The sequence below is a fragment of the Marmota flaviventris genome, chromosome 3 (genome assembly GCF_047511675.1).
Source record: "Marmota flaviventris isolate mMarFla1 chromosome 3, mMarFla1.hap1, whole genome shotgun sequence".
Taxonomy (NCBI): Eukaryota; Metazoa; Chordata; class Mammalia; order Rodentia; family Sciuridae; genus Marmota; species Marmota flaviventris.
Window position 1 is genome coordinate 30,715,591 of NC_092500.1, and position 24,184 is coordinate 30,739,774.

At 38.3% G+C, this 24,184-nt stretch overlaps 1 long non-coding RNA gene across 1 annotated transcript in view; it reads left to right on the plus strand.

The window, feature by feature from the left end:
• Nucleotides 1–2,258: 2,258 nt before the first annotated feature.
• Nucleotides 2,259–24,184, plus strand: part of LOC139704991 (uncharacterized) — a 123,310-nt gene continuing 101,384 nt past the window's right edge. Inside the window, exon 1 of the long non-coding RNA XR_011706916.1 lies at nucleotides 2,259–2,394. This is a non-coding gene — a long non-coding RNA (uncharacterized lncRNA). The remainder of the gene's footprint in view (nucleotides 2,395–24,184) is intronic.

Genomic DNA, 24,184 nt, shown 5'->3' on the forward strand with positions numbered 1-24,184 from the left:
TGAATGAAATGCAGTTGATTGCAGTTGAATGAAGTGCAAGGTGAGGTGCACTCTATGTCCCTGGAATCCACATCACCAGGCATAAGGGTCTTGTCTCCATGGCAACAGATGGAGGCTTTAACTCTTACAGGGCTGACACTGTCCTTGTATTCCTCACTTCCCCTTCCTCTGGTCTTATCAGAAGTTAATAATAACCAGTTATTACAGGAGGGAAATAAAAATGTTCAACATCCAGTAAAACTTTCTAGAATCTAATAAAAGGGGAAAAATGTTTCCATTAATGCTTTTGAGCTTTCTAAAAGAACCTTCACAATGGTTTTAAAAGGCTTTTTTTTTTTTTCTGTTATGCATTATGATTATCCCCAGATCTGGCTTGAGTGTTGTAGTTAAATGGAAAAAGAAGAAACAGAACGATAACTTCTTCTCCCTCCATGATTTGCACCTGTTGTTTACATAAAAGTGGGGTGTGGACTGGGCATGTCCTGGGGGAAGGAAAAGAAAAGAAATGAAGGACTGCCTCTGTTGTGATGATTTTGATGGGACAGCTCTGAAACTGAGCCAAGTTTTTCAGATTTTTTCAAGTTCTATGAAGTCCAATATGTTCAGTTTGTTGCTTTTCTTGAGAAATACAATGATTTAGTAAATACTTTGGAAAGAAAAGGCGTGTCTAGTAGAAGAGAAGAGGTCAAGATATTATCTTTTCTGATGGTTTATCTATTAAAGGAAATGATAATCATCAGAGACAACACTTACGTAGGTTAATATTTGCCAAGGACATTTCTAAACATCATACCTATATTTACCCATGTATTCTATGATATGTACAGCTGTTCTACAGTTGAGTTACAGAGACATAAAATAATGTTCCCAGAATGTCAGAACTATTACTTTGAAGGAGTATTCAAACCCCTAGTCTGTTACCAGGTTTGTGTAGTTAACCACTCTTCCACATGGTCTCTTAAAGTCTGCTGTTTTCTAAAGCACTACTTAAACTTTTATGAATCATTGATTTCTATTCTCATTTGTCAGCTTTGACAGCATCATTTTGTCTTTTATTTGCATATCAAAATGCTCACATGGCTTTTTTTATTTACTTGCATTTGTATGTGTGTGCGTGCGTATATATATTAAAGAAAATTAAAAGAATTTTGGACAGAATTTTGTAATCTCTTAAGCGATAATTATGGATAACTTGGAACATCAGAAGAGTAAGTTTAGGAATCATGTATGTAATATTTGTTTCACCACATTTGTTAAATTTTAGTTAAAATGGAAAATAGTTAGACTTTCTTTTCTTCAAATAATTTTTTCATGTTTTCCCTCTTTTTTTTTTTTTTTTTTTTTTATACTGGAGACTGAACCCAGAAGCAATTTTCTTCTGAGACACATCTTTTGGAGGCTGGCATCACATCTCCAGACCTTTTTATTTTTCTTTTGAGACACAGTCACACTAAGTTGTTTAAGGCCTTACAAAGTTGCTGAGGCTGACCTTGGATTGGCAATCTTCTGCCTGAGTTTCCCAAGTCACTGGGATTACAGGCATGTGCCACCACACTTGGCACCCTCCAAACTTCTTTCTTTTCAATACTTCTGCTTTGGCCCCACTATAAACCTGAGCATGGAAAATGGAGCTATATCTGAATATTTAATGATGATGCTATAACATTTTTTCGTCATTCTGGTCCCTTCTAATGCAATATTGTTAGGAAAATGGGCATTGACTCTAGGTTGTACTTGGTCCAGGGTTCATTAATATGCTATTTATTCTAATTTGGAATTTATTTTCAGGTTTTAATTCATGCTCAATTTTTGCTTAATTTCTGGGGGATAAGATTCTCTATAAATTAATTTGATATGATTTAGTCCACAGTATAATCAAATCTTCATCTAAGAAAGTTTATAAATATAGTCATAATATATTACCACAACATTAAGGGAAATCATAATAAATGTCATAATAGACACAATTTTATCCATTTATTTTTATTAGGTCTTCGTTTAGCATGACATTGAATTTAATTAGTACCTTACCTTACAGTTTAGGGGTGATGACAATTAGAGTGAAATATTTGAATCAGCCTGTTAAACTGCGTACACATCAAGTGGTTTAATTAATCTATTCTGAGCAGTTTTTATTTTAGGGGCCAGGACTAATTTAGCATTTTATTAAGATTGACAATACCCCAAATTTCAAGTCTGCTGACCAAATGCTGAATGATTGATAGTGTTTCTCTACCCTCTAGTGGTCTAAAGCAGAACTGAACAGGCCAACCCAAGAATCTTCATGGACAACTGGCTGGGAATCCTGAGACTGGGAAAGTAATACTTGCATCAGTTTGGCCTTGAATCTAGAAGGGCAATGGTGAAAGACTTAAGGCCAGCGTTCCAGAGTGGGTAAGATGAGCATGTATTCCAGCTCTGAGTTGGTTTTATAGGCATGCAAGGAGAACAATGGTGGGTTTTTAAAATTTGTTTTAAATGTTTCTTTAGATTTCTTACTTCTTCCGGAATATTTGGGTTTTGCAGTATGGTGAAACAAATGTTCTCAATCTGGATTCTTATCAGTGACATTATCCCATTTTGTGCTGGGTAATTCTTTCTTGCAGAGGTGCAATTTGGATGTTTAGCAGCTCCCTGGCCTTGTGATACCCTAGCTGTGATAACCAAAACATTCCTAGCATCATCAAATATCTTCTTGGGGGAAAAATTTTCCTCCTTCTTGAGAAGCATTTTGTTGCTAATGGTTCCTATTAGGTTGGAAATAGTTCAGTAAAAGTCAATATTTTATTAAATGCTGATTACCTGTCAGGTCTTGTTTTTGTTGATATTATTATTTAGTACCAGGATGTCTTGCTAAGTTGTTTAGGGCCTCACTAAGTTGCTGGGGCTGGATTTTGAACTTGTGATCCTTCTGCCTCAGCCCTCTGAGTTGCTGAGATTACCGGTTGGGCACCACCATGCTGGGCAGGCCTTGTGTTATTTAATTTAATCCTTATAAGAATCATCAGAATTAAATCCTATACTTTCATCATCTCATTTTCACAGGCAAGGAACTGAAAAGGAGTTAAATAACTTTCATGACTGCACATTGGCAAGTGGCAGACTCAGCACTAAATATAAAGGGTCTGACTTCACAAGTGTCACCCTTCATTAATCTCCTAAATGGAGTAAAAAACAGAATTATTGATTTATAAAATAATAATTCACAGACATCAGTGTACATAATTTTCTGAATCAACAATAAAACAGAAGGGAAAGAGACGGTACAACATTGTCAGAGGAATATTAAATCATTTTTTCATTCCTTTATCACATATCTACTGTTTATAGGGATACAGAAATGTATGCAACAAAGTTTCTGCTCTCTAAAGCTTACTTACATTATTTTAGGAACAAAAGAAAAAATTCGTATGTAATATTTCATATATTAATGTGTTACAGAGAAAATAAAACATGTTAAAAGAGGATACAAAGGTCACGAGGCTTCTGATATGGTGACATTGAGCAGACAATGAGGGAACAGCATTGTGAATGAAGTGCAGAGGAGGTAGGGAATTTGCTCCAGGTGATGAGAACAGCCAGGACAAGGTCCTGATGCAGGAACATATTTGAAGTGGAAGTGAACTTGCTACACGCTAAGGGGAAAGCAAGGAGTCAACGCAACCAGAACAGAGAGAGTGAAGAGGAACAGGAGAAGGGATAGAGAGGCAAGGCCAGGAGGCAGGGGGGTAACATGGACCCTGTAAGTCCCATTAGGCCATGTAAATGATGTCAACTTCTACTCTGAGATAAAAATCTATTAGAAAAAGAAATGCCACGATCTGACAATTTTTCAAAGAATCATGCTGATGTTTTCCCCTGTTTGGGAAATGGTTTATCACCATGAATGACCATGAATTCTGGAATGAGGCTGGCCTCGTGTTTTTTTTTTTTTTTTTTTTTTTTTTAAGTGTTATCTCTAAGATCTCACTCCCTTTGGACTTTGGAACAAATGACTTAACTTTCTGGTCTCTCTCTTTTTTTGTGTTATGTTTTTTTTTTGTTTTGGCTAAAGGAAACTTGTGATAATATCCTTCTTATTGAATTTCAGTGCCATTAGACAGAAGATGCACCATTATTTTATGTTCCAGTAAGAAAACAAAACAAAACACAACATTGCTGATCATGTACCAGTCATTCAAACCAGGCTGTTTGGAAATGACATTAATCTATTCCTGGGGATTTGGTAATTTTCTCTGACTTCTCTTGCATTTCTTGGCATATAATAGCAATAATTTTGCATAAAATTCTCAGTAACAAAATGAAGCACACGTTTATCTGTTTATTGGTAGTTCTCAGAGTCTATTTATAAAGCATTTGGTTGTTGCTTTGTAAGAAAAGATGAAATTTCTTTCCTACATGAATATTTGCTTTACTAACATTAAATTTATCCCATACATCTTTGTTCAGTTTTTATGCTTATAAAATAACATTTAATTTAAATACTGAGTCACAATATAAATGATTTTAAAACAGAAATTAATCAACATATGCTGTGTCAATGATGTGCATTAAGTCAACTGAAATGACATTAATGTGACTTTACACATTTACAGACAATGACAGAATAACATGTCTGCCTTTTGGCCCATGATGATTGTAAGCATAAATTCTAGGTTAAAATGTAATGTGTGTGAGTATATGTGTGTGTGTGTGTGTGAGAGAGAAAGAGAGAGAGAGAGAGAGAGAGAGAGAGAGAGAGAGGAGATGTATATATGTATGTTAGAATTGGTGGAATGTGTAGTGGTACTTGAATTGTAAAATATAATTGACAGTAAACTTTTGGTAACTATTACTTAGAATTCTCATCTTTATGAAGGCAGTATTTTAAGAAAATATGGAAAGAATGGAATGAGAAAACTTTCATTTCCTCCATTTTTCTCTAGCCCCAATCTTTCAATTGTAATTACTCAGGCATCTTCCTATCTTTCTGTGCTTTCTACTCCCAGAAGGAAATAAAATGACATGTTACAACTCCCTAAACATCCCCTTTCCCCAAATCATTGATCAATAGCTCATATATATATATATATATATATATATATATATATATATATATATATATATATATATATATATATATATTTGCCCTAAGTCTCTGGGGATGCTTTCCAAAGTGTAATGGATTTTTATTATTTCTATCCCTTGAGTAGCTTTTAATCCAAGGTTGACTTTTGCCGTGTAAGTTTTTTTTTTTTTTTTTTTTTGGTCCCTTAATGATTTGGAAAGCTGAGGAGACATTATCACTTTGTCTTATCTCTTCCTTGTTTATTATTTGGCCTGATCTTAAAACATGCTGTTTAGAGAACCCTTCCCAAAAAGTCATGGTTGGCTGATAAGTTGCCCCCTAAACTCAGGGTCTGATTTGTCTTTACAGTCATTAAACCATATGAGATCATTTAGGGAAAGGCTGAGGGTAGCGACATTCATGGTTATTATTTATCCCTGGCCTTTTTACATCTTCCCAGAATGGCATGCTTCTTGACCATCTGCCTTATCAAACTAAGAAAGAAAACAGATGGTGTGGGAGCCAACAGATCAAAGGAAGGATTGGAGGAAGCTCTTCTCAGGAATCAGCTTGTTCTTTTGCAAGGGCTAATTGTAAACTGGAAATGACCTGGTGCTCTGCTGCACTGGAACCTCAGGCCAACATAGATGCTGTCAGTTTCTATCAGCCCCAGGTGATTAACAGTATCTTAAATCTTCAGATGAAATTGTTGCTGGGTCTTTTAGAGCAGGTGGTCTGTTCTGAACCACAAGCTGTGCAAATATTGAAAGGAGAGTATCCATTTGGGAGGGAAGGTGGGCAGCCAAAAAGACCTTGATCCTGGAGATGGTACTTCTTACTTAACCTGGCTGCAGTATAATAAAGCTAATTATTGATATCTTTAAAATTATTGATTGTATTTTGAGATAATCTGTCTGAACTATCCTTTTCAATCACTCAAAATACTCTAAGCAGCTTAATTCACTTGTTATTGGCACCTAGATTGGGATTTGTAGCAAGGTTGGTGATCAAATATTTGCCCCAAAGGTAACTTAAACTCTAATTGATTTTTCCAGAAGTTTTGAAACGACCTGTCATGTTGATTGTAACCCTTAAAAGTCAGATCCCTGCTCACTTGCTCAGATGAAAGCATTTTTGTTAGCATGTTAATATTTCATTTTATTCTCTGAGTTTGTATGAAAATGAACCTCGAATAATATAGCAGTCTTTTCTCATTTAGAATGTCTACAGTCCTTAACCTTTAAATTTTTTTTTAAAGAATTACAAACATTCAAACATTTATGTGCCTTAATAAGTTTTATTCTCTGGCATAATTTCAATTAAAAATGCTTGTGAAACTATACTACAGAGCAATAGTAACAAAAACAGCATGGTACTGGTACCAAAACAGACGGGTGGACCAATGGTACAGAATAGAGGACACAGAAACCAACCCACAAAACTACAACTTTCTTATATTTGATAAAGGGGCTAAAAACATGCAATGGAGGAAGGATAGCATCTTCAACAAATGGTGCTGGGAAAACTGGAAATCCATATGCAACAAAATGAAACTGAATCCCTTTCTCTCGCCATGCACAAAAGTGAATTCAAAATGGATCAAGGAGCTTGATATCAAATCAGAGACGCGCCGTCTGATAGAAGAAAAAGTTGGCTACGATCTACAGTCGGTGGGGTCGGGCTCCAAATTCCTCAATAGGACACCCATAGCACAAAAGTTAATAACTAGAATCAACAAATGGGACTTAATCAAACTAAAAAGTTTTTTCTCAGCAAAAGAAACAATAAGAGAGGTAAATAGGGAGCCTACACCCTGGGAACAAATCTTTACTCCTCACACTTCAGATAGAGCCCTAATATCCAGAGTATACAAAGAACTCAAAAAATTAGACAATAAGAGAACAAACAACCCAATCAACAAATGGGCCAAGGACCTGAACAGACACTTCTCAGAGGAGGACATACAGTCAATCAACAAGTACATGAAAAAAATGCTCAACATCTCTAGCTGTCAGAGAAATGCAAATCAAAACCACCCTAAGATACCATCTCACTCCAGTAAGATTGGCAGCCATTAAGAAGTCAAACAACAACAAGTGCTGGCGAGGATGTGGGGAAAAGGGTACACTTGTACATTGCTGGTGGGACTGCAGATCGGTGCAGCCAATTTGGAAAGCAGTATGGAGATTTCTTGGAAAGTTGGGAATGGAGCCACCATTTGACCCAGCTATTCCCCTTCTTGGTCTATTCCCTAAAGACCTAAAAAGGGCATGCTACAGGGACACTGCTACATCGATGTTCATAGCAGCACAGTTCACAATAGCAAGACTGTGGAACCAACCTAGATGCCCTTCAATAGATGAATGGATAAAAAAAATGTGGCATTTATACACAATGGAGTATTACTCTGCATTAAAAAATGACAAAATCATAGAATTTACAGGGAAATGGATGTCATTAGAGCAGATTATGCTAAGTGAAGCTAGCCAATCCCTAAAAAACAAATGCCAAATGTCTTCTTTGATATAAGGAGAGTAACTAAGAACAGAGTAGGGATGAAGAGCATGAGAAGAATATTAACATTTAACAGGGATGAGAGGTGGGAGGGAAAGGGAGAGAGAAGGGAAATTGCATGGTAATGGAAGGAGACCCTCAGGGTTATACAGTGGAGGAGGTAGAGAGAGAGGAGGGGAGGGGAGGGGAGAAGTGGGGAGGGGGGAGGGGGGAGGACGGGAAAGGCAGCGGAGCACAACAGACACTAGTATGGCAATTTGTAAATCAATGGATGTGTAACTGATGTGATTCTGCAATCTGGGTATGGGGTGAAGGTGGGAGTTCATAACCCACTTGAATCAAAGTGTGGAATATGATATGTCAAGAAATTTGTAATGTTTTGAACAACCCACAATAAAAAATAAAAAAAAAAATAAAATAAATAAATTGGAAGCAAAAAAAAAAAAAAATGCTTGTGAGGAGAGTTAAGTCATTCCTTGTGATTTGTGCCTGTGCATTGATCCTATCCTGTAAGTGCTAGTGTAAGGTAACAAATGCAGATACTAGACAGGAGGAGGGAAGTGATGGGTAGCAGCAAGCAGCAGGCAGAGCTCCGTGGACGTGACCTCTATGGATGGGCACCCATCATGGGTCTTGGCATTTGAAAAGGATTAGAGGAGGCTGAATAAATATTCTTGGTCACACATAAGCAAATGATTAAAAGTCAGATAATCTTTCTTGGTAAAAAGCTGCTATAAACTGCCGGGCATGGTGGTGCAGTCTTGTAATCCCAGCGACTTGGGAGGCTGAGGCAGTGGGGTCGTAAGTTCAAGGCCAGCCTAGTAACTTAGCAAGACCCTATTTCAAAATAAAAATAAATAAAAGGACTGGGGATGTGGCTCAGTTGTAAAGCACCCGAGTTCAATTAAAAAAAAAAGAACAAAAATGAATCTGTTGTAAGCAAAAATAATTCTCCCTAAAAGGATAGGAGTTTGGTATTAGGAATTCTCATTGGATTTAAGGAGATTCATTTTATTCTTTGTCAAATGAAATTAAAATTATGTATGAAAGAGTCTTAAGCTTCCTTGAAAATTTATCCTAATCACCTGTCTGACAATATAACCCTTTGCTAGAGATATATCTTAATGCACTTTCATTTGCAGATAATATATTACATTATATATATCTATATATCTATATATCTATATCTATCTGTATTTATCTATCTATCTACCTACCTATCTGTCTAACTCTCTCTCTATATATATATATATCTTTGAGGTGATCTGATGTTGTTTGGCAAACTTAAAACCCATCTACCAAAAATAATTTTGACCACCTACTATGTGCTTGCTTTCCAAGTTGCTGAGATAATAGTATTAAAATTGTGGTGGATTTCATCATTAGCCTTAATTCTTTAACTACTCCCTATATCATACTCTTTGCTGGGTGACTTTGAAGTTTACAAGAACAAAGAGAGAAGTTGAGTGACCAACTGGTCTGTTTACCAAAGACTTTTCTGTTGTAACATGGAAATTGTTTGCATTCTGAGAAGATAATTGGTTTCACAAAGTGAAGTATATTTCTATAACCTTTTACCTTGGGCTTGGTCATGTGACATATTTGGTCAATAGAGTAAGGTAGAAATTGCAGAGTGTCAATTCTGAACCCTGCCCTTAATAGACTTCACAGGTTTACACTGTCTGTGCTTCTCCTACCACCATAAAAAGAACATGCTGTGACTATCCCACTGGTCTAAGGAAAGTGTGAGTATATGGAAAAGAGCCAAACTCAGCAGAGTAGCCTGGCCAAGTCCAGTGTATGCCAGCTGTCTCCTAGCAAAGCTACAGTTACATGAGCAATAATAATAGTCATTGTTTCGAACCACTGATTTCTGGCATCCATTATTAGACAGCATAAATAGCCTACATAAATACACTTTATTAGGACCAGGCACTGGGTAAAAAGTCTTACACCATCTCCTGCTACCACGCCATGAAGTGGTAGTTATCGTCGCTATTTTATAATTGGATAAATTGATATGGAGAAAGAGTCAATGCCCAAGTTAAGCAATGGAGCTGAATTCAAACTTTTTTTCCATGAAGTTTGAAAAGCTATCAAGCAGTACAAGCTTATTATAAAATACTCAAGCTAATCAGAAAATCTAAATAAAAAAAGTATAATGTCCCTTCCCTTCCTGCCTCCCCTCTTTTCATAGTCTTCCTCTGTGACACAATCACTGTTAACCTTTGATGTGACTCCTTCCAGATAATTTTCCATGATTTTTTTTTTCAGCACAACTTTTCATTTCTCTTATTGTATACAATGTAGCATCACACCATATGTGCAGTCATACATATACCTTGGTTAATGATGTCCATTTAATTCCACAATCTTTCCTGCTCCCATCCCCTCCTCTCCCTCCTCCCCTTTGCCCAATCACTGTTCCTCCATTTTCCCATGCCCTCTCCCCACACCCAATTATGGATCAGCATCCACTTATCAGAGAGAACATTCGACCTTTGGTTTTGGGGGATTGGCTTACTTCACTTAGCATGATATTCTCCAATTCCATCTGTTTACCTGCAAATGCCATAATTTTATTATCTTTTAATGCTGAGTAATATCCCATTGTGTATATATAACACGGTTTCTTTATCCATTCTAGTTCATGGAATAATTTGAGGAGTATTGGTATTAATTCTCCTTTGTAGGTTGTGTAGAACTCATGATGTGAATCTGTCTGGTCCTGGGCTTTTCTTGGTTGGTAGGCTTTTGATAGCCTCTTCTGTTTCCTTGCATGAAATTGATCTGTTTAAATTGTGTATGTCCTCTTGACTTAATTTGGGTTGACCATATGCCTCTAAAAATTTGTCAGTGTCTTTGAGGTTTTCTACTTTACTGGAGTATAAATTTTCAAATTATGTATGATATATCAAAGTGCATAAATGCAGTCTACTGTCATATATAACTAATTAAAACAAAAAAAATTAAAAAAAAAAAAAAAAACCATTGACCACAAATACCCTCCAACCTCCCCAGGATTAATCACTATCTTGATTTATGTAACCCTAGTTTTGCATAGTTTTGAATTTTTGTGGGTTATATATTAATGAAATTACTTTTCAGCTTTTGCAGATATACTCCAGCCATTGTTCATAGTGATTTTGCCAATTATTCTCAGGGGCAGCATGGGGACAGCCATCCCTATCTCCTCATCCGAAGTCTGCTGTTTTTCTCTCCTTGCATTGCAACAAATCTAACATACATCTGCAGTACTTGTCTGTATGATCACTCTTTGGTCATCCCTTGGGACAAGGTTTACACCCAGGTCTGCTTTTGCAAAAATGGGCCTGGGCAAGAGGTCTATTTAGATAAGAAATTCTGGAGACCTAACTGTCTGGACTATAGTCCTGGGAAGGAGCAGGGATGTGTTCTGAGTGAGCATGCTCTTAGGCTGCATGGATTCTTTTACTCCATGGGGTGAGGCAGGGCCAGAAGGACTGCTCCTGCCTCTGTCCAAGAACAGTGTTGTACTCATTTTCAATGTAGGAAAGTCCCAGTTCTACTTCTTCACCAAGACTCAAAATTGTTAGTCATCTTTATTTTAGCCATTCTGCTGGGTGCACAGTGGTGTTTTATTGTATGTTGCACTGATGATCATTGAGGTAGAACATTTTTCTTTTTTCTTTTTTTTTTTTATTTGGACATACTGTCTTGAGGAGTATCAGTTTTCCACAATTTTCTATGACTTTGCTGGTCACTGATATTATCCCCATTTTACAATGAGGTATCTGAAACACAAAGAAGAGAAATAATTTTGTGAAAAGCCATAAGTAGAAAGTAGCAACATCTGGAGTTTGAATCCATTGTCTCTAACTCTGTAAAACTCTCTCCTAGTACACTCAGATGATCAGACAAGAAACCTGAATTGGTGTTTGACATCTGTTCTGATTCACTGATATGTAGCTTGGGGTGATCCTTATGAGGGCAAAGAGTTATATTCAAGAGACCTAAGTGGAGACTTTTTTTAGGTAAGATATATAATCAGGGAAGGGGCTATGTTACAGAGACCACAGTCACAGAAAAGATAATATTAACTGAAAGAATAAAAATGACCACTGACTTGATTTATAATACATTTCTATTGAGCATCTAGTATGTGCTGAGCACTATGCTAAATTTCTATACATCATCTCTGATCTTCACAGAAACCCCATGAAGACAGTAGTATGTCCAGTTTATAGGGGAAAACAAACAACAAAAACCTGACTTTTGAGAAAGCTAATGGTACATACTAGAAAGAGGTGGAGCCAGGATCCCAAATTAGGCCTCACCCCAGCTCCAGGGATAATTTTCTTCTCTTCCACTACACTTTCCTTGTTGGAAAGTAAGATGACCTGCACCACTAATTCCACTTGGGATTCCATGAAATGGGGCTGGATGTGAAAACAAAGCTGCTCAGGCACATGGATCATAAGGCATATGGCCAATGTTTGCCTTAAAGTTAGGATCCCAAGGTAGAGCCAGGGAAAGAAATCACTGAGGTGTCTAAATGAAGTGTCTGCTAGAAGGAGCCAAGGAGTCAGTGGAACAAATGCCAAGGTCACCAGAACAAGTTTGGGAGAGTAGGTGGCAGTGAATCCAGGAGAGATTTCTCTGATGCTTAATATAGATGGGGGAGGATTTTTAGAGACATTCCAGAAAATTCTGCGTGTGAAAAAGGCACACTTTGGGGGGTATGGAGCCAGTTTGGGCCCACTGGTCCTTATTGGATCTTACAGACTAGAGGCTGGTGTGTGGCTCTGTTCCCTTTAGCCTACATCCAGGAAGCTGCATCTTTGTGGCTTGGTCCCTTCTATTAAGGTGCTGAGGCTGCTGTAACAAATCACCATGAACATGATGATTTGTGATCACATTTTATTTTCTTGCAGTTCTGAAGATTAGAAGTAAAAAATGGGTTTCAAGAAGCTAAAAAAACAAGGTACTGGTAGGGCCACTGCTGTGCCAGCCCCCTCAAGGGGCGGGGGTCACATCTCCCTCTGCCAATGCCACTTGTGATTGCATTTAGGGCCCAGCTGGATAACCCAGAATACTCTTCTCATCCAAAATCCTTAATCATACCTCTATATAAGGTAATATTCACAAGTTCCAGGATTGGGTCTTGGATATCTTTGGGGGTCACTATCAGGCTGTTACACCCCCACCATTTGGACTTAATATTCAATAGCATATCTCCTGTTTTTTCTCTGTGCAGGCTTTTACTTGGAAATAAACTGGATAATTGCCTGATTCACTGAAAATCAGACAAACCCTTCTAAAAATTTCTGTTCAGAAATTTCCGTCTTTGTGGTTTCCATAAACCACTTACATTTCCTTCGGATCTATTAAAGTGTTCTAGGCAAGCACAAAGAACAGTTAACACTTACGTTTTACCTCAGATATAAATTCTTTAGATGAGTCATAGGGTTTCCTACTGTGAAATCACCTTTCTCAGAAGCTTCCTTTTCTAGGAACCTGATACGCTTTCAGATTTTCTGCTTAGAAAAAAAAAAAATCTCTTCCTGCACCACTTCTCTCATGCACATTTTGCGAATCCCTGTCAGCAGTGACAGGAAGCTCACTTCCGTGCGAGGGCTGTCTGCCCTGGGACACCTGTTGTGCTAGTGGCGAACATGAGATGTCAGACATGTGCAGCCTCCTCGCAGGCTGCCAGGTGGATGGCTCAGCTGCTCCTCAGACTCGGGATCTTCATAGCTTTCTCCAGGGGCCCGGGGTTCCCTCTCATTCTGCTTTTCATCTTCCACATCATTCACATTGTGAAAGGCTTTAGCATTAGGGTCCCAGGAGGGCATTTTTGTTCTGTAGCCATTTGTTGTCAATTCATTCAGCATGTGTTTCTCAAGTGTCTGCTACGTACCTAGCATTCTGATGGGTGCTGAGGATTTAGGATGAGTGAAGGACAGATTCTGGCCTCAGGATATCAAGTTTAGTCAAGATGTGATAAATCTGCATATTAATCCTAAAATTAGTGGCAAGTGATAGAGACCAAATACACACTAATTAAACATCAATTGGGTAATGAAAAAGTCCAGGGATAGTACTATGTATCTGTTAGAGTCCAATCAGAGAAGGGTTTAACCAGTTAAAAAGGTGCGCACGTGCACACACACACACACACACACACACAAGCACAAAGGGATTTATTACGAGACTTTGACCTATGCAATTACAAAAGATGGTTGACTAGTCTTTATCAAACTGCTCTCTTTGTTTCCCAGGGAAGATGGAGGCAAAGTGGGTAAGAGTGAAGAAATATTGACATGCTTGAACATGAAGTCTAGGAGGATGGGACTGGAACCTCTTTCCACCTCCTGACTATGTTAACTTCTTTCTGCAGAAGGGAAACTGGCACTTTTTTTTTTTTCATAAAGCTAAACTTACACCTTTCTAGGAGTTGATAAACTAAGGAAATCTGAGTCAAAGTGAAGTTGATGCAAACCTGGATGCCTCACCCAGACAAGTGAGCAGGTAACCAGCAAGATGCTTGCACTGCTGTGCTGTCTTCTGCCCCTGTGTGGCCCTTTCGTGGGTAAAAGCAATGCAGCTATTTTCATCTCCACCTTCTAACTCTCATGCAAAATGTCTTGTTTTCCAGTCTAACCGGAAATTTATAGCAGAGGGTATACTGGGAGCTAGATTACCTCTTAGCCAAGCCAGCACATTACACAGCCACCCATCCTGGCACATGGAACAATAGGCCAAAGGTGTTCAATGTCCTTAGAAATCTCCCAACTTTGTTTTTACCTTTTGACTTCTTTCTCAAAGTGCCTCTTTTCTCAGTTTTGCTTTATAAGCCCAGTGGAAGGAGAGCCTCTCTCAAAAGTTTTAGCCAGTCCTGGACTGACATTGACTCTGATTTACCCAGAGGGATGCTGCAGTCTCCTTGAGAAGTCCTAGGTGGCTTCTCTTGAAATCAGGGGACAGGGCCAGCCTCATTCTAAATACATACTTTGGGAACACAGGAGAGGTAGCTCCTCATGGGAGAATGAAGGTGTTGGCAGCACAAGAGTGAATCAAGCCAAGAATAAAAGCCTCCTAATAAAGATAGGAAACTTGGGGAACGATGTTGCCTCAGGACATGGTTGTGTTGAATAGGAAAGCAGCTGGCAGCAGAGAGTGATTACTAGGCTGCTATCTGGAGGCCCTTCCTGTCTGCTTTTATTGGCTCTTGTATTTGCCAGCTATGTGTCCTTGGGCAAGTTGCTTAAGCTCCTTGGAGCTAAATTACCCCATTAGACAAGGGGAAAAGTTAACCTAAATCCACTCATTCATCCCGAGAGCAATAACTGAATGCTCACCACATTCCACACCCTGTGATAAAGGAGAAGCCCTTAAGGTGCTTGGCATATGGTGAGGAAGATGGATGGGTAAATTTACCACACATGGAGCAGATCAGATCCTTATAGGCCGAGAGGCATCCCTCTGTAGCCAAGTGGGTTTCTCAGAGAAGCGCATCTGAAGGGAACCCTTGAAAGAACAAGCAGGATTTTCCTGAAAGAGAGGTCAAGATGTTAATTTTATCGGTAAGCATGGTAGATACAGAGTGCAGAGTTGTAAATGAGCATGTCCAGAGGCAAACATCCAAGGCCATGTGCTGGCACCTGTGCAGAGCTGGCAGAAGCTAAGCTCTCTGGTGAGGATCCAAGCAAGAAAGGTATTGCACACCATGCTACGGTGTGTGGTCTTCATCTCATAGGGGTTGAGATACAGCAGGACCGTTCTGTGCGCAGGTGTCTCGTGAGTGATATTTAAGAACAGAACATGGGATGAGCTAAGAAATCCTTTACCGTTTGAAAGTAACAGAAATTGCGCACCTGGGCAGAGGCATAGGTGGTGATATTTTTCTGAAGTTAAGGGCTATTGGGGGTGGGACTTATTAGGACACAGTAATTCTCCAGCTGTGAGGAGGGATTGGAAGAAAGGCAAATGCCAACTCCTGTGCTCACAACTAGGAGGAAGAAGAGATGGGATGGCTACCACTGAGAAGGGAAAAACCAGAGGAAGCACAGCTTTAGAGAGGGGGACGCTGAGTGTAGTTTGGGGCCTGTTGAACTAAAATAGCTTTTAGGATGCTCAGGTGAAAAACTCAATGAGAGCCAAAGCTTCTAACTCCGAGTCCTCCATTTTAGGGTTGGGTTCATTTTAGTTAGGAAACTTTGCTTATGTGCTTTTCTTGTCCACTTTCCATGATATAAAGACATGTCATGAGGACCCAGGACTTGAGAAGTGGTTGGCAGAGTGATCACTGTGCCTCTTTTAACATCTTATTCCCAGTCTTTAATGGGAAGGAAGAATACAAGCTGCATGTCATGAGTCAGGCACAGAAGGCACTAAAATAACCATGTGTTTCCTAATTTCCCTTCAATATCTATCACAGAAAAAAAAGTCATCGAGTAAGAAAGGCTTTTGAACAGTTCTTCATAAAATAATTTATTTCTCAGTATTTGAAATAGTCTCTGTGAAGAATGATTTTTTGATATTTTTTTTTCTTCAAAATGACTTTAAATAATATTACCATTCTTTATTATAAGAATGCAGTGAACACTCCAAAATAATTGGAACTTTATAATAAAACACAATCTGTATCTCATTTCTTATTAATATTTTTAAGGATACTTTTACTGAGCTGGGGTTGTGTCTTGGCAGTAGAGTGTGTGCCTAGCACATGCGAGGCCCTGGGTTTGATCCTCGGCACCACATAAAAATAAATAAAATAAAGGTATTGTGTCCAACTACAACTAAAAAATAAATATTAAAAAAGAAAGCCTTTTATTTCTATGATGCTGTATCTATCTATAGATAGAATAGGTTTGTGCTGAACTGCAGAAGTTCCTTCTCGAGTTATAAGGATGACTGTATTTTAGATGATCGTGGATGGATTTTTCCAGCATCTCAGTGGCTCTGTGCTCAGAGCCACTCGGTTGGGGGCACTGGGTTCCCATTAATTTAGATTTCATGGAAATGCTACAAAGAAAGCAGATTTGAACATGATTGCAATTTATTTCAGGCAGGTTCATTGCGGTCAAGGGTCATCTTCTCTTTTGTCTCTAATAGAAGTCCAGAAAACTAAGTCCAGCCTTCACATTCATGAAAGTTTTCTTTTGGGGCCTGAGAAGGCAAAGGAACCACTACAAACTAATTCATTCATATAGTGAAGGGGGCATCTTGCTTTCCTTTTAACTCTTTCTTAAGTTGGATTTTTATTAGTTTGATTAAAGCCAAGATTTAGTGACTTCTGACTGATTGAAATGTGGATTCCATTTATCTGTAAAGAGGAACAGAAAGCAGTCATGAAACTGACATGACACCCTGACGAGATGCCTATGTATGCACTTATTTCAGGAACTGCATTTAAATACAATATTTCCATTAGGAACTGAAAATATTCTTTCAATAAACTGTATCAAGTAGGCATTATTACTTGCATTTGACAAATGACAAAACTGAGATTCAAGAAAGTAAACCCACTTGTTATAAGCTACTTCTGCTGTAAATCAAGTTTGCTTTTATCTAAAGCCTGTATTCTTCCCTCTTTTAAATACCCTTCATATTTTATTCTAGGTATACACATTGTGTCTTATTGGTGACGCACAAGTTGGAAATAGCATTGGATTATGAGTTAAAAGTGAGGAGCTAGCCAGGTGTGGTGGTGCAAACCTGTAATCCCAGCAGCTCAGGAGGCTGAGGCAGGAGGATTACAAGTTCAAAACAGCCTGAGCAGAAGTGAGGCACTAAGTAACTTAGTGAGACCCTGTCCATATACAAAAATACAAAATAGGGCTGGGGATGTGGCTCAGTAGTTGTGTGCCCCTGAGTTCAATCCCCAGTACCCCCCCAAAAAAATAAAATAAGGAGCGCTTCTTCTATCCACTAAAAATGACTTAACTGCTATGAAATAGGAAATTTTGCATCCATAAAATAAAGGTAACAATATCTGCTTCTACTCTTTCCGCCTAAATATGTTGGTATGAGGGTCAGATGCAATAATATTAGTGACAGGTTTAGTGTCATAAAAAAAAAAAGACAGAAGATGAGATTTGACATCCATTACTTTCCAGCTTTAACCTTGAACAAGGAACTTTATAATCTGGCCTGTATTCTCATCTAATAAGTGTGAGTCTGCCTACCTTACATGCTAAATATCCTATTTAAATGAAATATGTAATTTTTAGTAAGATTTTAAAAACCACTAGGCAGAATTTGTATAAGAGAACAGAGCCTAAGTAAGAAAATTATTCAAAATGCATATTAGTTTTCTACTGCTGCTGGAACAAATTATCCTAAGGTAGTGGTTTACATAACAGGAATTTATTAACTTATAGTTTCAGTATTCCAGAAATTCAATATGGGTTTCACTGGGCTAAAGTCAAGGCATCGGTGGGCATTGGTGGGGCTGTGTTCCTCCTGGAGGTTCTAGGGAGAAGTCTATTTACCTTTTGCAACTTCTAGACGCCACTCACATTTATAGGCTCGTGGTACACCTCCTCCCCCTTCAGAGTCAGATACTGTTTTATCTCCCTCTTTTTTGGTTGTTCAGTGTCTCTGACCACTGGAAAAGGCTTTCCAATTTTGGCCCTTGTGGATAATCCAGGATTCTCACCCTATCTCAAGGTTCATAAACTTCATCACATCTGCAAGTCCTTTTGCCACATCAGTAATATAGTCAGAAGTCTGGGAATTAGAGCGGGTTATTATTCTGCCTTTCACCATGGGTGACATAATAAAGTGATTATTACTGAGTTACTAAAAATTATAATGATGATGAGTTGGTTTTTTTCTTTTTGCTAAATTACTCATCATTTAATCCATAACTGGAATTTGATCTAGCATTAAGTCCTCATCACATTTAATCTGCCACAGAAATGATTTTCATGAGACGCTCACCTTATTAATCCATCATCTCAGTAATTTAGTTATTAACTGATTTTTAAAAGAGATTTCTCGGCTGCAGGAAGGAGATTCTCACAAGTGCTGGCAGATGCATCAATAGTAGGAAAGCAGATCAACCTCTAAAAAAGGAAAATCTTGGGAAGCACATATGTGATCTGGAATACAAACCAAGGAATTGAGGGCTGTCCGGAGCAGTAGGACTAAAGGTGGCCATCATGTTATTCAGCAGGGGCAGGGAGAATTTTTTTACTTTAATATGTAGTATAAAACAGAAATTATGGTTTATCTCCAAGTAGGATCAATCATATGATTTATACAGGTGCCAAGATGTTGTAGGTAAGGGTGATAAAAGCTGAAGTCAGTAGGTAACAGTATCAGCCTTTGTTCCTCAAAATAGGCCTGGCAGTGAAATTTACAAAAAGGTCAGTTCAATACAAACTGGTTTCCTTAAGATGCTGTAGGTGATCAACTTTTGAGCTTTTTCGTTTGTTATAAATTGGATCATAGACGTTTATGTAATATGTGTCTCCTCGTCACAAAAATTGTTCCCCACTAACTCAGTTCAATATATTCTATTTTAGCATGCAAAGCTTTCCCTTCAGGCTTGCCCTCACACATTTTGTCTTCTTTATTGAGGAGCAAGAGTCCCTGTGAGCATCTTGGATTGTCACTTAGCAGGGGAAGTGAATGTGAATGTGAGAAATGAATGTGAGCCACACTACAAGACGAGTCATCCTTGTGTTTCTTGTATAAGTGGGCTCTTATTCCTCATCTATCCTAAACTTTGTTTCTCACTATTTTTTTTTTTTTTTTGTATTGAGGATTTAACCCCAGAGCGTTTAATCAGTGAGCCACATCCCCAGCCCCTTTTATATTTTATTTAGAGACAGGTTCTCTCTAAGTTGCGTAGGGCCTCGCTAAGTTGCTGAGGTTGACCTTGAACTTGTAATCCTCCTGCTTCCGCCTCCTGAGTTCCTGGGGTTTCAGTTGTGTGCCCCCACACTCAGATTCCCCTAATTCTCTTAAAGTTGGTCCTTCATCTTCTCTTTCTCTTCTTTACTGGATCATTCCAGTTTTTTTTTTTTTTTTTTTAAATCCCTGAAAGAATGCCTCTTAGAAGAGAAACTTCAACTGACACTAAGGTTAATAGCTTATTTTAATTGATAGTGGTTAACGTAAGCTAAAAGCAGTATTGTTATGTTTTGGATATGGAATGTTCCCCAAAAGTTCATTGCTTCTCAATGCAGCCATGTCCATGTGTAGAGGTCAGGATTTGGGGAAGTGACTGGACGCTGAGGATTCTGACCTCATCAGGGGATTAATCCATTGAGAGCTTCACAGCTGAATGCATCATTGAGAAATGGCAGAAATGTGGGAGGTAGAACCTTGTTGGAGGGAGTAGGTCCTTGGGAGCATGCCCTTGGAGATTAAATCATCCCCAGTTCTTTTCTTTCTTTCTGTGCTTTCTGGTTGCCATAAGTGAGCAGCTTACCTTTGCCATACCTTCCGCCATGACGCTCTGCTGTCCTAAGGCCCAAATCAATGGAGCCAGCAAACTGAAACCTCTGAAATTATAAGCCAAAACAAATCTTTCTTTAAGTTGTTTCCTAAGGTGTTCTGGTCACAGAGATGAAAATTGACAAGAATAATTTCAGTATTTAAAAATATCAAGCTCCATGTTAAACTTTAGTGGGTCCTTGTGGCTTGGAGGAGAACATTTCATATATTCTTCACATAAACATTCCAAACAGCAAAGAGAGAAAACTATGTACCCCTGTGGAGATGGAGGGGCAGGGTTCTGAAAATGCAGTCCCTCGGGTAGATGCAGCAGGTGAAGCTTTTGATTGTTCATATTTTAACTTAAAAATTTACATCCGTTTTTCATTTGCCTCCTTAATGTATTACTATTTAAGAATGTCAAGATATTTTAAAATTATTTCTATTTTATACTTCTCTTTTTCTGATCTCTCCAATCTCTGAGTATAATTCCATCCAAGAAAATGTCTCATGCTAATTCCATGGTATCCTGTTATCCCTTTAACTTGATGCTCACCTCCAGCTTAAAATGCCCAGGTCAGGCCTACAGAATCCAAATTCAAAGTCATGTCATTAAAGAATGCCAATAATCAAGCAAGTATTCCAAATTTAACATCTGTTTAAAGTTTGTGGTGGGTGAGTAGATGGCTGTTTTATAACTTTCTACACTTAATTAGTTGGAAATGTTTCATATTTATAAAATGCAAATAAAATGAAATTTAAAGCAAGGTCCACACAGTCTAAATTCTACCTTGGAATCCAAACACATCTCTTTTTTTAAAATATATTTCTTAATTTATATTTCTACTTAGTTATATGTAACAATAGAATGCATTTGACACATTGTATATAAATGAAGAATAACTTCTTGTTCCCCTGGTTGTACGTGATGTAGAGTTACACAGATCATATAATCATATATGCATATAAGGTAATAATGTGTAACTCATTCTACTGTCATTCCTACCATCATACCCCTTTCCCTCCTTTCACTCCCCTCTGTCTAGTCCAAAAAAAATCTCTATTTTTGTCCCCTTATTGTGTATTAGCATCTCCATATCAGAGAAAACTTTGACCATTTGGTTCTTTGAGATTGGCTTATTTCGTTTAGCATAATATTTTCCAGTTCCATCCATTTACAGGCAAATGCCATAATTCATTCTTCTTGAAGGCTCATTAATATTTCATTGTGTATATATACCACACCAACTCATTTCTTAATGAGGAATAAGAACAACTAACATGTTTTTTTTGTATGGGATGAAATTTAAATTGAGTCTCATGAAAAGGATGGGACTCAGACAAGCCAAAAGAAAAAAAAAATTCATGCTAAGGACTGCAATAAGATTTGTAATCAGAAATTACTTATTCTGTTCTGGAAACTTTGAGAGAAGGATGAAGAGATGAGTTTGGATTCCAAGGTAGAATTTAGAACGGTGTAGACCTTACTTTAAATTTTATTTTATTTGTATTTTATAAAATGTGAAACATTTTCAAATAATTAAGAAGTGCAGAAAGTTAGATAACAGCCACCTATGTACCCACTACAGAGAAAGAGATTGGTCTCAACTCTGAATGTGGTGTGAGCAGTAGGAATTTATCACTAAGGAGCAGGGTGAGGGGTCCATGCATGGAAAAATCACTGGCAGGAATCATGGAGGGAAAATAAGGTTCTGGCTAAACTGACCTAGAAAGATTCCTGCTGAAGGAAGGCCAGAGTAATCAGATGTCACCTAGGGGATGGGGAAGATAGGGTTGATGAGAAAAGTAAAAACAAGAAAGTAAAAACAAGAAAGTAAACTGGTGGGACTAGGAGATGTTTAAAAAACCTGATTATAGTTAGTCCAAGCAGATCATTCATGTCGATGTGATCAAGTGCAAGGAACTTGGTTTTCTCTAGCACTGGAAGCTGTTTCTCACTCTCATGTTGTTCTGTCATTCCTGGAATGTGGGTAGGATGCTGCTCTCAGATAAATAGACATCTATCTACTCTTTGTTCCAAGTTGCAGCTTGAAGCTCTTCTCTGTTGGCCTAAAGCTGGAAGCTGGTCTGAGGTGCAGAGGAGCCAAAGGTCCCAGATGCTCCAGGGGGTGACCACAGTGAGTCCTGTTGAGCCAATCATTTCCTTTTCCACACATCTGAAGTATCTACCACCTGGACAATTTCTGTTTACCCATCTGCCTATTGTGGTTATCTTTTCCATGATGCACCTTTTTTTCTCTTCTGTTAGCTGGTAAGTGCCAGAGTAGTCACTTAAAGAGCATTTAGAACCGGATGCTGTGATGCATGCCTTTAGCCTGCGGCCAGCACAGGCTTCATAAATGAAGGTTCAGCTACGTGAGAAATCCAAAAGGGAGTTTGAATTAAAGAGACAGGTTCTAATTACCTTTAAACCAGCTCCAGGATGGCTTCTCCTACCTCCAGCCTCAAGCTACCTATTAGAGTAGCAAGGTTTACTGAAGAGGGGAGAGAGAGAGAGAGAGAGAGAGAGAGAGAGAGAGAGAGAGAGAGAGGGAGGGAGAGAGAGAGAAAGAGAGAGAGAGAGAACATGCCAGGGAGTGAACTTTTATTGGGGAACAAAAAATTCTGGGGAAAATCCCATCCAATGAAGATTAAGGGGAGCAGTGTCCCAAGGTCAGGTGCGATGATTGGGTCTTCAGGGGTTGTGGCCAGAAAGCCTCCACATGGACAAGCCCTCGGACCTGAGAAGGGTGGGGAAAGCTCTGGACACAAAGATGTGTCTAAGCGCCTCTTGCCCAGCCAGGGAGGTAACTCGAATCACATGCAAGGATGGCCTTCCACACAAGCCTGAAATCCCAGCAACTCTGGAGAGGTAGGCAAGAGGACCGCAAATTCCAGACCAGCTTGAGCAATTTAGTGAGATCCTATTTCCAAAAAGGAAAAGAAAAGATAAAAGGAAGTGGTAGTTGGTTCATATGAGCGAACCTGTCTTCCCAGGTGAGTCACTGGATGAAATCATGAAAACAGACTTTGCCAAGAGAGCACATTTCTCTATTCTCTATGTCAAATATCCATGTGATTCGTTGACACATTCATTCATTAGCAAATGTTTTTGAGTGTCCAGCATGGCCAGGTACTATTCTTAGTCGAAATGAAGCAGTGTGCAAAACGGAAGGTGATGGGGATGATGATGAAGAAACTCCCCCTGGGTGTGGTAATAAGTACCTCCCATTTGGCTGTGCCTTTCTTGGGGCACCACCTGTGAATCCAGGCATATGAAGAGTTGCCAGTGGCAGAGTTCTAAGCCATTAGTTCATTGGACATACAGAGGTTAGATGCATTAAGGCTGCTGACTGAACATGAGGAACAAGAGCTACCCTTTGCCTCTCAGGCAAGTGGGGAGTTAGAAACTCACGCCCTTAGGAGATCTCGGTCCAGGGCTGAGAAGATGGATAACATTCCATATCTGACATAGATTTGAATTCTGGAGTAGAGCCAGTAAAACTGTGCCAACGTCCTAAAGAGAGGAAGTCTATGATAAAGAAAAATCAAAATGTAAAAATCATACCAGGAGATACAAAACAAAAAGTAACTCTTTTTTTTTTTTAATCTCTAGTAACAGAATAATCCAATGTGAAATAGTTTCTTCTAAAGGAGAGGTTACACTTTTGAGTTTACTTAAATAGTGTTTTTCTCATTCATAAAAGTAATATATCCTTTTGGAAACATTAGAAAGTTACTAAAGGAGGCTGAGTTAAGACATATAAATCAGTTAGAAATAGATAAATGAGAGACCCTGCCTTATTTCTTCTGGCAACTTCTTATTAGGTGCAGGTTCATACTTTATTTTTCTATGTATAAGCTATTTTATGCTTTCTTTGTTTTACTAAACTTGGGAAAGAATGCCAAACCAATTACTCTTTCTAAAGTATATAAAATACATGTCAGAATGTGCATATTTTTCACTTTTTAAAAATTTTTATATATTTATTTTTAAATTATATATATCTTTTAAATTTTTAAATTTATGTATCTTTTTATAGAAAAGTTGAAAAACACAAAAATGAAGTTAAAGTTATCTATAATCCCACTACTGCTGATATGCTAGCATGTACTTTGGTGCATTTATTTACAGATTGTATGTATGTATATGCATAGATATCTTATCCATGCCAACATATATGTGAAGAATTA